We start from the raw sequence: 15,547 nt of genomic DNA on the forward strand, positions 1-15,547 counted from the left end.
AGGGCAACAGGTTATGAGATTATTTTGTCCAAAGCTGAACTGGCAATTGTTAGATGTAGCACGGTTAACCCTGCAAGGTTCCTAGCAGAAGTAATTGAAGAGGGAGATTACGCCCACGACTGCACCCAAGTAACTGAGATGTACTCATGTACTAGGAAAGTTGAAGAAAACGCACTAGAGGGAGGTGAGCTTTTGTTTATTGATGGGTCATCAACTATTGATCAAGGAGACGGGATAAGGAGGACTGGGGCAGCAGTAGTACAAATGATGGAAGCGCCAGTGTGTGTGGCTATTAAGTGTGTACAATTACCACAGCATTACTCTGCTCAAGCGGCGGAACTGGTTGCACTCATATTGGCACTAAAGGAAAGTTTTGATAAAAAAGTTACTATATATTCCGACAGTGCATATGTTACATCCACTGTCCACTCAGGGCTATCAAAGTGGAGAAGAAGAGGGTTTAGGAGAGCTGACGGCACTCCAGTACAACATGCCCTCTTGTTGGCTGAACTAATTGAAGTAATAAACGATCCCCAAGAACTAGCCCTAGTAAAATGCACAGCACACACCAATGGAGAAGACTATATATCAAAAGGAAATGCAGCAGCAGACGCACATGCAAAATATGCTGCATATTTTGGTGAGATATGGAACCCCACAGACTCACAGAGAGGGAGAGGGAGGGGAATAGCGAGGGAGATGTTAATAAAAGAAGGGTACACCCATCTCCCAGCCACCCAGATTATGGAGTTACAAGCGGCTGCACCAATGGCCGAAAAAGAAGTATGGGTGAAAAGAGGATGCACAATGTCACCAACCGACGCACTATGGCGCCAGGGTGGCACTGGGAAAGTTGTAATACCATTGGCATTGTTAAATACCGCCTTGAACCAATTACATCACCCTGCCCATACAGGCAAAGAAATAATAGCAGCACGAATTAGAGAAGATTGGTTCTGTCCCGAGTTAACATCCCATGTGTCAAATTTTATCAGCAATTGCCTTACATGTCAACAGTTTACGGCCGGTCATACTTTAAAGGTGATAAGAGGTACCATACCCCGACCAGAAGGACCTTTTCGGCACCTCCACATTGACTATGTTGATATGATCAACATTTGTCAAGGCAATAGATACATGATAGTAGTAGTATGCCCATTTTCTAGGTGGATCGAAGCAGGGCCCTGTTCACACCCTGATGCGTTTAGAGCAGCCAAATTTATAGTAAGGGAGGTATTCCCCAGGTGGGGAGTGTGCGAGGTGTTAAGATCAGACAACGGACCCCATTTCGCAAATGAAATGTTCCAGCATATCACATCCCTACTGAACATTAAACACAAATTTGCATGTGCGTACCACCCACAGGCCAATGGTGTATGTGAACGCCTGAATGGCCTATTGAAGGAGGCAATTGCTAAAATACAGCAAACAACAAAGAAAAGTTGGTTGTATTGCCTTCCGTTAGCACTGTTCGAACTTAGAAACAGGCCAGGGTCCGACCACCACCTCACCCCACACGAGGTGGTTACTGGACGCCAAATGCGCCTTCCCCTAACACCAACGTCAAGGGCATTCACCGACCAAGAAAGTTCTGCGAATGTGTTAGGTGATGAAATGTATCAATATGTGTCTTCTTTGATTACTAGCGTTGTGTTTGTGTCTCAACAGCTCGAGCGCACACGGGGCGGGTCCACCAGCAACCAAGAAATAGACGAAAATACAGAATTGGGAAAGGAGAACTTGTGCCAACTTGCCAAAGGTGACCACGTACTACTTCGAAATTTTAATAGAAGGTGGAACCAGCAGAGGTTCACTGGCCCCCATTTAGTAGAGGACGTATCAACAAGAGCAGTAAAACTAAAGGATAAGCGTGCGTGGAACCACCTGCATGATGTAAAAATCTACAAACTGCAGACCCGCCCCAGCGCCAACGACAGGTCCATTGGAAAAACGCCAACAACATCCCCGGCAGCGGAAGAAAACACAACCACAGACAACGACCCAATTGTCCCCTCGGAGAGAATAACGGACGAAGAAGGGGGTGATCCCCACACTGCCCACCCCATGGTCACACGTTCAAAGAGTAAAACTGCTCCCACCATCTGAGCAAACCCCCCCCCATTGACTACTAAATACAATTGTAATAAAAACTAAGGACTTCGCTTGCACCAATACACATGTAAACACGTGAATGTTCTCTTTTTCTCTCGCACATACAGGAGCTGCGTAATATTGTATTGTTAAGAAAAGTTATCTAACAAATTCAGTGTGCAGGCGTAGATGGTGCTGCCAGACGATAGTTACCCAGAAGAATTGTCACACCAATTTGTATACGAAATAAAAAGGCCAACATACTTAAAAAAGAAAAGGGTACGTGTATACTACACGGCCTTCCTCCTGGCCATAGAAAATTACATGCCCCACCTCCGCCCATACTTGCCGGTCTTGAGAGACCGATCACTTAGAGTAGCATGGGAGCAACTCTTCACCTGGGCACTGAATGACTATTTGATAGGGAGAGCTTAATGAAACAAAACTAACATTTAATAACAAGCACTTTTTGAGAATTTTTAGGCGGGCAACTTTAACGTCGCAAGAATACGCTGCCAGGACTGCAGCAAGGTAAGAGCAAAAATGTCGGTGAGGTTAGCATATGTAATAAAAATAATAGGGATTTTTATGATCACCGGAGTTTTGGCTGCCTCTGTATGGCAGTACAGCTATGCTATGAGTTTTTTTGCTGCACCCAAACCTAATGTACCCCACCTCCCTGCTGCAACAGGTGTTACGTCAGGTGGTAACAGTAACAATGAACAAAAGCGAAATAAAGTTAAACGCAGCACATACTCAGACAATAAAGGTATTGATAATTATGTACAAGATTCAGCACACGTCACAAACAACATATGGTACCAGCACATGACCCGCATTGGTAAGCAGACAACTGAGGATAGCTGTTACGTTTGCTCATTAATACCATACGCCATGAGCGCTTCACGAACATTTGTTGCCACAGAAATAGATGAAAAAACAGCACAGTGCATAATATATTTGGCCCTGTTCCAAACGAAAGGAAGATTCCAAGGAACAGTAGTGCACATGACATGGAAAACACGAGACTCATACCCATATGAAAACAACTTCCTCAAGACCTATCTGAGTTATCACAAGACCAGTTTACATGCTGAAGCATTCAGATACATAACAAGTGGCCCTGAAAAAGGAGAAACAAAGAAGGTAACACTGCAGTATCTACCATGTGATTGGTACGCCACGGAAGTTCCGGGTAAACAAGGATGCTGGGAGAGGCCATTACTGACGATAACAGGAAAGGTGTTCCTGGGTACCAGCTGGGAGATAGGAGTGGTTGGCAGCAACATGGTAACAAAAGAAACTATCTCAACCATCGAGACACACAATCATCGATGTTGGACGACATGGATCAAGTATGTACCAATGCTCACGTGGGTAGAAGAAGATGAAGACCCGATAACTATATTACCATTGACTGCGCCCAAAGTATGTTACCAGCATAAAGGAGAGGTGGACGTGGGATATAACACCAATTGTGCAAGTGTGATGGAGTTACCTGAGGGGGGAGCGGGAACAGCAGTAATAATGGACCATTATTGGGCCTGTGGAGAAAAGGCATATCATACACTGCCTCCCCTGTGGAGTGGTGTGTGCACAATGGTACACGTCAATGTACCATCACTAGTGGTACCTAAGAAGCATGTCGATGTGGCGAAATTTCCGAAAATGGATGAAGGAGACAGGAGAAGAAAGAGATCTGCACCACTCCAGAAGGAGCAAGAAAACAGGACCAACAGCAATGATACTGTCCTAAACAGGAGAAAAAGACAAGGAGAGCCATTAACAGGAAATTATCTGTGGGGAAGGTCGGAAACGGAATTAACCTCAATACCGCCAGAACACAGACTATTCAGCAGAGCAGCAATGTTCTTCTCCTCAATAATACATCCGGGACTGCAGGCATACGCAAACGCAAAATGGCTGCAAATAACCAGATGGGAACTAATGATGACCATAAATTCGACAGTAAATGGGTTTAACGCAATTAAAGAGGAGCTGCGAGCTGTAAGGATGGTAGCACTACAGAACAGATATGTATTGGACCTTCTCACAGCAATGGAAGGAGGAGTTTGTGCAAAGATAGGACAATCATGCTGCACGTTCATACCTGCCAACGATGCCGACAATGGTACACTAACAGAAGCAGTTTCACAATTGGCCCAGATGCACTCCAAAATGATGGACGAAAGTAACGGCGTAAACAAGGATAAAAGCTGGTTTTCACTATTATGGTCATGGATGCCATCTTGGCTGTCAGATGGACTGAAAATAATAGTGGGATGTGCTATTTTGGCTGGAGCTGCACTGATAATAATTAGATTTTGGAAAGCCCGGAAGGCGCGCTCAACTGATGAGTTGCTGGAAATGGTGGGAATGCACCCCTTGATGCCAGCGGATGACGGCCAGCACACAGGTGTGATAATACACGAAAGGGAGAAGTTGCGCACCCAAATCATCGCCAATCATCTAGACCCACCATCAGTGAAGATCGAGAACCCAAGGAACCCTAGGAGCTACATAGGAAGATGGGTGTACTGTACTCCTGGAGGAACATGCGAATACATGTATTGGTCATTTGAAGATCACGTAAACCATTATGGACATCTCGGAGGGATAACCAAGATATGGAGAGTAAGAGGAGATAACGAGAAGGATATGTTTGTGGTCGACAAGTCGACCAGAGGGGGGACTGAAGTGGGAGAATGGAAAACCAGACTCCCGTCCTTCACCTCTCGCGCTTGGCCTAGAGGGTCGCGGCCCAGACACCCGCCACGAGAAGAGTTTGCCCATTTACCAGATGACCAAATACCCTGGTACAGAAACATACGGATGTGTCCATCTGCCTGCCCAACAGCCCGCACTGGCCATGCCGACACCTGCGGCACGGACCAACTAGACTGAAATCTACACATCGTTAGAGATGCCATGACGACCTAGATAACGGGAAGCACCGCTGAACTATTATACACGCTGAACATTTCCACACCAATCTACACGAAGAACATACTCAGTGCTCTGACGTAGGCGACAGGCTTATTCACGGACGTGCATCTTTATTATTTTTACATAGGCTTTCAGAATGCAGAAACGCAAGACGCACCATGAGCTCATTTATAACGCTTGCTCACGCTTCTCTTGAAACCCGTTACCATCATGAGAGATATAATGGAAACACGATACTGGCCATGAAACTGTATGCCACTATAACCTAAAGCATCCATGCACTAAATGGATTACTCGTGCACCAGGCCCAAGTAGGCCTCAAGCAAGAGTTCCCGTGGACATTAACAAAGCAAAAGTCAGGTTGCTGAGCCTGCAGAAAGAACCCAGTGGAGCAACCAGCCAAGGTCGTAATGTTGCAAACCCACAGTCAAGAAACAAATCTTCAAAGGCACGATGTTGCAACCTCGCACTCCACGTACCAATGTTAAAATCATATCTGCAAATTAAACCAGACATACAGTGGAAAAACAATATTAATTGTGCAGAATTATGCCTCAAACACGGTCCCTCCCCACGTGACCAAGCCGAACCTGACGAGATGCCAAAACCCAGGAGAGAAAAGGCGTCTGGGTACCTCGCTACGAGACGCAGGCCGACACACTTGAAAGGCTCAATGGACACCTGCTACAGTGGGAACGGTCAGTCTCCCACCTATGAATAAATCCTCACATTGCCTGCACGTACCCATATTGAAACACTGTTGCAACCACAGGTGCACCGTGTGCTGGGAACAACGGTGGTCCCAGGCTGGGGAGCTCACGGATGCACCAATCAGAACATGAGGTTCTTATCTCAGACGTCAGTAACGTTAGCCAATCCTCAGGGGTCTTCATGTAACAATTCTTATGTATCTAATTGTAGGGACAACCCAGATATACCACCTGACTACATCTTAACCACTAATATCATTCTCTATATGCGTACTATACTAACCCCACCACTCGAGCAACCAATCAAGAGTGGCGATAGGTTCTTTTGGTAACTTTTTGGAATGACGCAAGTAGCGCGTCATAATGTAGTAAAAAGGGCCTGCGAGCCCCACTATTGTGTGTGTGTCAGGACGAACGCGTACGCTCCTTGACCCATCCCTGCCGTTTGCATAATAAACGACAGAAGTTGCCTTGCTCCTTGTGTGTGCCTCATACTCTGTCTCGATCCGAGATATACACGGGAGGAGTTGGGGCCTCCCTGCCCGGAGGTCTGCGGACGGCCCGGCCGACCCCGGCAGAATCCCCCCCGACACAAGGTGTTCACATGGTTGGAGACAGTAATAGTGTTGCAGTCGATGGAGAAGGATACGCATGCAGGATCCAGATGTTTGTGCCGAGAGGGGAAACCCACAGTCAGAAGCTCTGTTTTATCATCATTCAGAGACATCCTCTCGATTAAAGGGGAAGCAGTGCCTCTATTATGGCAGGTCCCATATACCAAATTCTTACTAACCTGGCTCTCTGACATTGGCCTTACTCGGGTTCTCCATTTCGTGAGCCAGCCCCACAGGATGGAGTTTTCTGATTTTACTCCTCCATTTCTCTCACCCCCATTTCCATTCCATGCTTGCATCATTATAGAATCCCATTGCACAACACCCTCCTGAAAAACGTTTACACTGAATCATTTTCCACACACCATGATGCAGACAAATTGATCAATAGTCATAATTCCACACTCCTTTTCAAATGTGTAAAACTTGGGGTTTCATCTCACTGAGAAGGCCCAAAAAGCCTGAAATACATGTCTGGGGTGGTGGTGGTACTTTTGTTCAGTGGAGATTTGCCTAGCATTTCGGTGCTGGACTTCCCTTGTGGGTGGGACAAAGACCGATATGCAAATGGACATTTCTTATCTGTGATGGGTGCAGTGAGCTAAAATGTGGTTGTAGACCCTGCTAAGGGAAGAAACGCCATAGAACAGGGTATTTGACCCATGTTGATTCTCAGTAGAGGGACTCCCAGACTCCTTTTCAACAGTTATAATTGGGTTTAATCAGCCAGCACTTCACTCAAACCAAAATTCAGATGAGACCTGTTACTGACTCATCACTAGTCATATGCAGCTTCAAAGGTTATGCCACCTTGGCCATGAATGCTGTGGCCCCAATCAAGCCCTTAAAAATCAACACCAAACACCCCAAAATGGAATGCTTGAAACCCAAAAAGGCTATGAATTATGGAACAAAAATGGCAAAGCATCAACTGTCGCCAAGCCAAAATTGCCTGAAGCTATTCAACACCAAAAAATAATTTGGAATAAACAGAAAGACTTCCGTTGAACCAGCATCTTGAACCATCAGAGCAAGTATGCAACAGTCTAGCCATCTTTTCTGCCAAGAAATGATCCCTCAGTGAGACCATGAAGAAGCCAGCTTCTTTCCCAGGTAGAAGAACAGAATCTGATCTGCTAGTGGTAACAGATGACATCAGAAGATTATCTGACATCGCTCTGGACCACTAAGCCGCTTTTGAGATGGTCAATGATGCAATACTTCTGGGTAATTTAAGCAATGCTACCCTGGGTGAATTTCTTCCTGTCAAATAGCATTCAATCAATTGCATTGCCACCTGTCAAATCTGACGGTAGAGCTTGACTGTGGCGTACCAAAAGGCTCTATTTTATCCTCAGTTTTCTTCAAAATCTATCTCACCCCTCTCTGGAGCAAATATGTTGCACACTTTCTTGCCGTCATTCCAGCTGTGGTGAGCTTGGGGTTCACCCAACGACATCACTTTCACAACACCCCCCCTGCTCTGACCAGACTTTTTCCACATAGTTTATCCCCTCTGTTTATTTATGTTTGCTGAGGGAGCGGTGGAGTAGTGTTGCGGGTTTGGGGATCTGGAGATGGCACCAGCAAAACAAACCAAATTCCCCCCAGCATGCCAGTCATCTTGGATGATGATTTTAGGTGTTTTTTTATTGGGGGGATATAAGTGATTTGAGCGTTGTATGTACCCACCCAATCCTCTTTACCTAGCTCCGCAGCAGAGTTCTTCAGCATATAGTGTGTGTCTTCTTCCTACCTCCTGATCTCTTGACCTCAGACCTACGTTTCCTACTGGACAGCATTCAGGATTTGGTTCTCAACTCTCAAAGTGTGTTTGGACATTTCAAGGTATCGCCTTAGGATTTTTGGTGGGAGGTTGTTGTTTTTTTTTATTCACTCACTGCATTGGGTTTATACCAGTACCTCTCTCTCTCCCTTCTTGTCATCCATCAGCACCACTCAGCCAGGCCCATCTCAAGGTGACTCAGCCAGGCTACCTGATAGTTCTTTGAGGCTTCTGGGAAAGAGTGGGGAGTTTACCTTCTGCCCAGGATCTAACTTCTGTTTGTTCTTCCTTATAGTCAAAGGTGAGCAGCAATCCTATCCGGTTTACCTCCCCACCTTCAGCTTAGACCCCCCCATTGGTAAGCCCCATTGTTGTGAAGTGCCTTCTTCATGCCTTCCTTTTATGGATGTGATGTCATGAGTGTTCTGACAATAGACTGTGGTTTGAGTGTTGCCTGCTGAGTGTTCCTTGGATGACAGTTGGAAAGAGGTTTGCTGAGAGGGAGGTGGCCAGTAGATGTTCCCCATTGTATATGTGGCCAGTGTTCTGCAAATGTATGGGCTTATTTTTCTTGCATATGTAACTACCAAAGAAGTCAACCTTCTCTACCTGTGATTCCTGGTCTCCTGTGGACAAAGCCAACCCGCAACCCCATCTTGACAGCCTCTGTGTAAATGGGAAGGGCTGTGTACATGGGTCTTGAACAGTGACACATCAAGACCACTGATAGACCTCATTAGCTCCTACAACCTTCACTATTTCACCAAAGGAAATGGCACCTAGATAATCCTCAAATGCAGAGGGATACCAAAGGCCACTAGCATCACAACCTGCATGATCACCAACCTACACCATTACCAGAGCTACTCATTCCCATATTCTGATGGTACCAAGATTCAATCTAAAAACAGCTGGAAACCCATTCCCATCCCCCTCAGACAAGAACCTTCCTTCCTCACCTTTAAAGCCATTATAAAGAATGGCTGAGCAACAAGTCTCCTCACTAAGATGGCCATCCCTCTAAACATTCTGTTGCCTATTTTTGATTTTGGTAACCCTGTATCTGTCTTACTATTCTATACCTGTATGTTTGTCGTCCTGGCCCACATGTAACAAGGGTCCAGTATTGTTTATATTGCACTGGATTGTAACGTGCCGGTACTTACTGTATGTATGGAATTACTACGTTTCTCAAGTGCCCAGCTACCTCAGGATTTGGCGCGTGATATAAATATTAAACAATTACAATTACAATTACAAGAGTCTCTAAATGGATGAAAGTTATCAGACTTAAGTTGAACCCCACAAATTAGTTACAAGTTAATCTCTTTCAATTTGGATCCACTCTTGTGCGGTTTCCTAAAAATTGCCCTAATTTGGCCAGACCTTAATCCACTCCCATACAAAATGTCAGACATTTTCGAAATATCCTTAACTCAGAGCTCAATTTCAACCCACAAATCAGACCAGTTGTTACAAATACAGCTGAATTGAATAATGGGATCCTAAGCAATTTCAAGATGGGGTTTTGCAAAGGACTGTCAATTGTTTACTTCCGATCACTTTTGCACATCAATGATCTCTTCTCAGGAAACCACAAAATTACCATCCTCAACATCTTAATCTCATCTCATCTTGATTACTGTAACATCTACCTTGGCATTCCCAAAACCCAAATTCACAGACTACAACTAGCCCAAAACAAGATATCCAGTCTCATTTCTGGCCATGTCTCAATAACCGTCAGATCAGCCCATTGGCAACCTATTAAAAAAAAGCTAATTTAAGGGCCATACACTGTACCCTCTGCCTCAGAGGGTATTGGCACCAAAGTTATTTGGGGAAATTCCATACACCTACCATTTTACTATTCAAACTTTCCGAATCAGAAAAGGTGGCTATGTCTTATCGGCCCAAGCCTGCATTATCTGAAATGCTATTACAATGTATGTCCTCATCTTAGATGACCAGCTATCCTTCAGGAAGCCTCTGAAAACATGGCTATACCCACCCTAATTCTCAACCTAGCACACCTTCCCTTTCTAAATGACATCTTTAGGTTCTACCAGTGCCGGCAGCTAATTATCTCTTCAAACCTAATAATACCAGTTCATAAAACATCAAGAAGCCCATCAAAAATGTACAATTTAAGGAGCAGTGCTGTCGTAGATGATGTACTTGCTCCCGAATTCGATGATGGAGTCGGTGGCGGTGCGGATCAGCTATGCTAAACCGAGACCCGCAATCAAGCAAATTGCTGTTCTCGGTCTTCCATTGATAACACTATTTCCCTAGTCAGCGTACATCAGGAATCACATGCTCTCACTGACCTGCCGATTCAAGCAGGTTCTCCGCAAGCATTCAGGGCTAAAGGACTGGAGTACACTGTCAGAGCGAAAAATATTAAGTGGACGTTTAATGAATGCTTCTGAAACAAACTTTGGAGCAACAGAGGCGACTTTGTTGAAATCCAGGAAGCAACTATATCTCTGATCGCCAGACAATTGAGGCTAGAAATGGAAGCCGTCCAAGAAACAAGGTGCGACACGGCCCAACAAAACAAGCCGTCCTCTCAGGAGGAGAGAACAATCAATCCGCCTTTGTCGGATTCCCACCAAACAATGTATGCAACACCCACAGACAATCGTTTTGCTGCCCCTGATGAAGATCATATCAATTAAATAAACAAACAGATGCCACTCCCACAGCCCTAAACTTTTTTTGACCTCATTCATCAAATGTTTTTGAAAATCTGAAAACAGAAGTTCAATCCCACTTCAGCACCTTATCAGAACTCACAAAAGAAATGAGTGTTAAGGAGGACATTAACACTCGGCTCATGACAGAAATGGGAGCCACAAAAGATCTGATTTTGAATCAAGATCTAAAAATCAACAAACTACAAGAAATGATGACTCGTTTTTGAGAGTGGAATATCTAATATCAGGCAAACACAGTCAGAATACTATCAGCAATAAGGAGAAGTGCCAAAATACGACATCCAAAAATGCACTGTCTTTAGAGGTAAGAGAGACATCCCTAGATGACTCCCCCCCCCCTCTCTGAGTATGTACTGGAAGAATTCATTAGACTCACTAACATCATTGAGATCCTAGATGACAAGGAAGACGATAGGATGCTACCAATGGATATAACAGCAACTGGTGAAGTCCCTGTGTCGTCTCCGATCACATGCTAATGGGAACATGAAGAGAGACTCTCCCTGCCCCATCTGCAACATGGCCGAGAGGTAAGAGTGCCTCCATCTTAGATTATCTAATCCTGTCAGATGCTCTGTTTGACTGCTGTGAGTCTCTCTGTCTTCTAAATGGAGGCATGAGCAACCACGAAAGACTGTCGGGCGGTCAAAAAGATAAATAATGGTAAAAATAGAGCCCGAAAATCCAAATAAGTCTTTGAATAACAAATTGCATAAAATTGTTATACCGAATGATGTCGAGATAATATGTGAAATGTGTAAACCTGAAAACTTCACAAGTTTTCTCTGGGAAAATGAAATTCCAACTTCCTCTCAGAAGAATCCTGGGTTAGTAAAAGAGAGCTGAGAAAAAAACATTAACAAATTAAGATACTCTATTCGTCCACTGGTAGAACATCTAGAAGGTATCAAAGACCTCAAAAATAGCCATACAAACTGGTCAATGGTTCACAGATACTTGCTTGTGCAGAGACATGGGGAATTGATGTTAAATACTCTGCTACTAAACAATTCTTGTATCTTCTGGAGAATATTGAACAAAATGAGTTGCCACCAAAACGACTTACAAAGTAATGTCATCTCGGAAGAAAGATGGTTTGCCTATTTCAAGGGATCTTCCAGAACCAAAAGGCCAGTGCAGATTCTGAGTGCTCAATAGATGCATGGGATTTTAACCTAAATCAACAACTAGTGAAAGACCTAAACAAAAAATCTTCAGCATCAAGAGCAGCCAGCCCCAATGGGCTTACTAATGCTATTCTAAAATCTGATGTTGACTTATGGGCCTGTATCTTGATGTCTGTCTTCAGGGAATGTCTCAGATGCCAGAAAATTCCATCTCCGTGGAAGAGTGCGATAATACTACCCATACATAACCGTGCAGATCGGGAGGTTCCTTCAAATTACTGCCCGATTGCCCTGCTAGATGAACATGGGAAAATATTTGCCTCAGTGGTATTAAGAGATTTTGAGGAGTGGAAAATGAATAATGGGATCCTTAGCAATTTCCAGATGGGGTTTTGCAAAGGACTGTGAACTTCCCTAAATGTGCTGGTCATGGCTGTAATTCCCCACCAATCCTATGGAAAAAGGGGTTGCCCCTTAAATGGAGCTTGGTAGTCTTGTCTCAACCATTCGATACTATCCTCAGAGAAAGGCTCTGGACTAAACTCGACTCCTGGGGTATCCACAAGGGCATCCTAGCTATTGTAAAGATCCTTTATGAAAGTTCTTCTTTTCGGGTGCGCCTGGATGTCCAGGGCAACTTAACAGAGGGGATACTAACTGAGATGGGAGGGAGACAAGGGTGAATTTTGGCCACCTGCCTTTTTAACCTCTATTCAGCAAACCTCACTGCTGCCCAAGCTCGACATTCATTAGAAAGCCCCAATCAATAGAGGGCTGGCATATGCAGACAACCTTGTCCTCTTGGACTTCACACCAAAAGGTCTGCAGCACTTTATGAATGCTTTTGGGTCGTATGTGGAATTAAATAACCTGCAAGTGAATCCCGAAAAATCCCAAATTCTGATATTTAAGAACCATGGTGTCGGAAAAGCAAACTACAAATGGTTACTACACAATCAGACAATCCGATAGTAAAATATCCTATCTATCTGGGTATCAAGGTACAGTCCACACAGTCAAAAGGTGCTCTAGAATTAGACCTTAATGTTAAAGCCATTAACTTTGGCGTGCAAATGAACACAATATACTATAGGTTTTCCATATGTCCACTGTTAAAGTTCTACAAGGCTAAAGTAGTCCCCTCTCTCCTTTATGGGTACAATGCCATTCCTAAATCACAGTCAATCAATTGGGAACACATAGAAGGAAAATTGTAGAAAAGTGTTTTACATCTTCCTACAAGTTACCCGATTGGGAGCCTAAAATACGTGTTCGGGCTAGCATCTCAAAAAATGTTCCTGTACTGGAAAACGTTGAATCTAGCTCAGAACATAATAACTTCCACCAAAGAAATGTTATATGGTGATGTTTTACAATAATCAAATAATGAACGAAATGGGCTACTGAATGAATTAAAAACGCATGTATTATGGCTGTTGGAAAAATGCAATTGTACCCTAATGGACCTACGCGATAATCCCACAGGTGTAAAACATGCATTATCACGTATATATTGGATAACAACTATAGCCCAGATGAGAAACTATAACATTTTCAAATAACTTTCAACATTTGATAAACCAAAACACTTTTTACCCAAATATTTCTCATGGTTTCCAGATCCTAAAATAAGGATGTATTTTTTGAGGTTTCGACTCAATCTTGAAAAAGTAGCAGAAGTTATGTCTGTATGTATGCAACCTCAAGTCTTAAAATGAATGTGATGTGTGTGAGTGATGTGCTTAGGCAATCTTCACACCACGTCCTTATGTCATGTAAAGCCACAGGAAGACGTGTAACACGTCTAAGATGCTTTGTGGATTGCAGTCATTGGTTGGATACAGAGTCATTCTGGGAACGTCATGAAAGGGCGTTATCAACTGAAGTAGTACACATTCTAAAAGAAATGGGTTTTCTTGAATAGAAACAGAAAAAATATCTTGCCTAATGCATCCAGCAAATCCATTCCATGGCTATATTTTGATTATACTCTTCCAACTGCCTGTTTTGAGGTTTATTTTAAATGATGCTGATCTCATGACATATTACAGGTATCATTTTTTAACTGACAATTTTCCTCCTTCTCTTTCTTCTATGTTTACATTTCAAATATTCTTACTACTTTGTTTCATTGCATCAATATTATGCAAATAAGTGATTGTTTTATTTTGTTCTTTTTTCCTTTTTCTCTTGTGTTTAAAGTCGCAATGTTGGCAAAAATACACAATAACACATAAAATAATAACTTCGTAAACATGTCGGCAGGCCCACCAATCAAACTCTTATTGTTTGTTTGTTTTATTCATTTGTTCTCTGTCCTGCAACCTGCTCACTCAGAAGTGGTGGCAAATAACATACCCAAGCCAACAGACAACCTACTTGCCAGCCTGGCTCCTTAAGTCATTTTGTTCATCAATTTGCAATTGCCCACACAAAGCATGGACATTATGTGATAGGCAAGAAAACTCAATACTGGGCACTGATACTTTAACAAGTGGAAGTACTTTGTTGACTTGTGTACAAAAAGAATATCAGCCCCATAACTGCTCACCATCTGATATTGTTACCTACCTGCTTTTTTAACTTGATACTGGGTTAGCTCACAATTCCCTTTGAAGTGTGCTTGGCTGCACTAGCGGCATACACTACATCACGACACAAAGTGTCATGTGGAATGCTCAACCACTGTGGTTGAGGCATTCATCATACAAAAGCGTAAAATGCGTTTACCCACCAGTCACATCAGTCCTCTCGCCCAGGTTGGGATCTAAGTACAGTCCTTCATAAATGAATGGGACCTCCTTTTGAGCCAATGTATTAAGCTTACATAAAATGCTGCCTTCATCATTGTAGTTACTTAATCGGGAGTCTAAGTGAAAAGAAGGATTTGTGAGTTAAAAACTCTTCGTCTCAATGCACAAACATTAGGTGGTTTAAAGAACACACACCCATTTTTCACCTAGGTACAGTTCAAAAAGTCCCTGTCAGTTAATCATTTGAGTTGCCAGCCTTCTTTCAAAATCAACAAAATAGGGGAGTACACTTGACATTCAAAGGGCAGGCTTGTACTATCTTAACAGATCTTATGAAAAGATACCAGTTCATTGTTTCAATGGCAACAGGAACAGACAGTAACCAAAGCAAGATGGATCAGTAGGAGCATATAGCGTTTTTAAACTGGTACTGTGTCATAATATCTAAGTAGATGCACAAGCCCAAGAAGATGAACATTATTTACCCTTTAATTATCTTTCTGTGGCTTGTATCTGCTTCAAATCACATGTGCCTGCCCACTCTCGCCAAATATGAATGAGGCGATACCGAGGTGGCGGGCTGACCCTTGAGGCAACTGCCTGCCCTCCAAGTTAAGGATGATAACGAGGGCAGCAGTGCCATTACCCAAAGGGTCGGCCCACTGCCGAGGTGCATATCGCCATTAGTGCCCATGTAGTTATCTACATGGGTGCAAATGGTGGGTATAAACAAATAAACAGAACCTTTGAGGCGCGGCCCGACGCTGTGCAGTGCTGTTGGACAGGAAGTCTGTTTTCAA

General features: G+C 43.5%; 1 protein-coding gene across 2 annotated transcripts in view; it reads right to left on the bottom strand.

The window, feature by feature from the left end:
* Positions 1-15,547, bottom strand: part of MMP16 (matrix metallopeptidase 16) — an 892,963-nt gene that overhangs the window by 269,983 nt on the left and 607,433 nt on the right. The gene's annotated exons all lie outside the window — the stretch shown is intronic.

Source organism: Ambystoma mexicanum, chromosome 5q (assembly GCF_040938575.1).
Source record: "Ambystoma mexicanum isolate Mex_15411 chromosome 5q, UKY_AmexF1_1, whole genome shotgun sequence".
NCBI classification, from domain to species: domain Eukaryota; kingdom Metazoa; phylum Chordata; class Amphibia; order Caudata; family Ambystomatidae; genus Ambystoma; species Ambystoma mexicanum.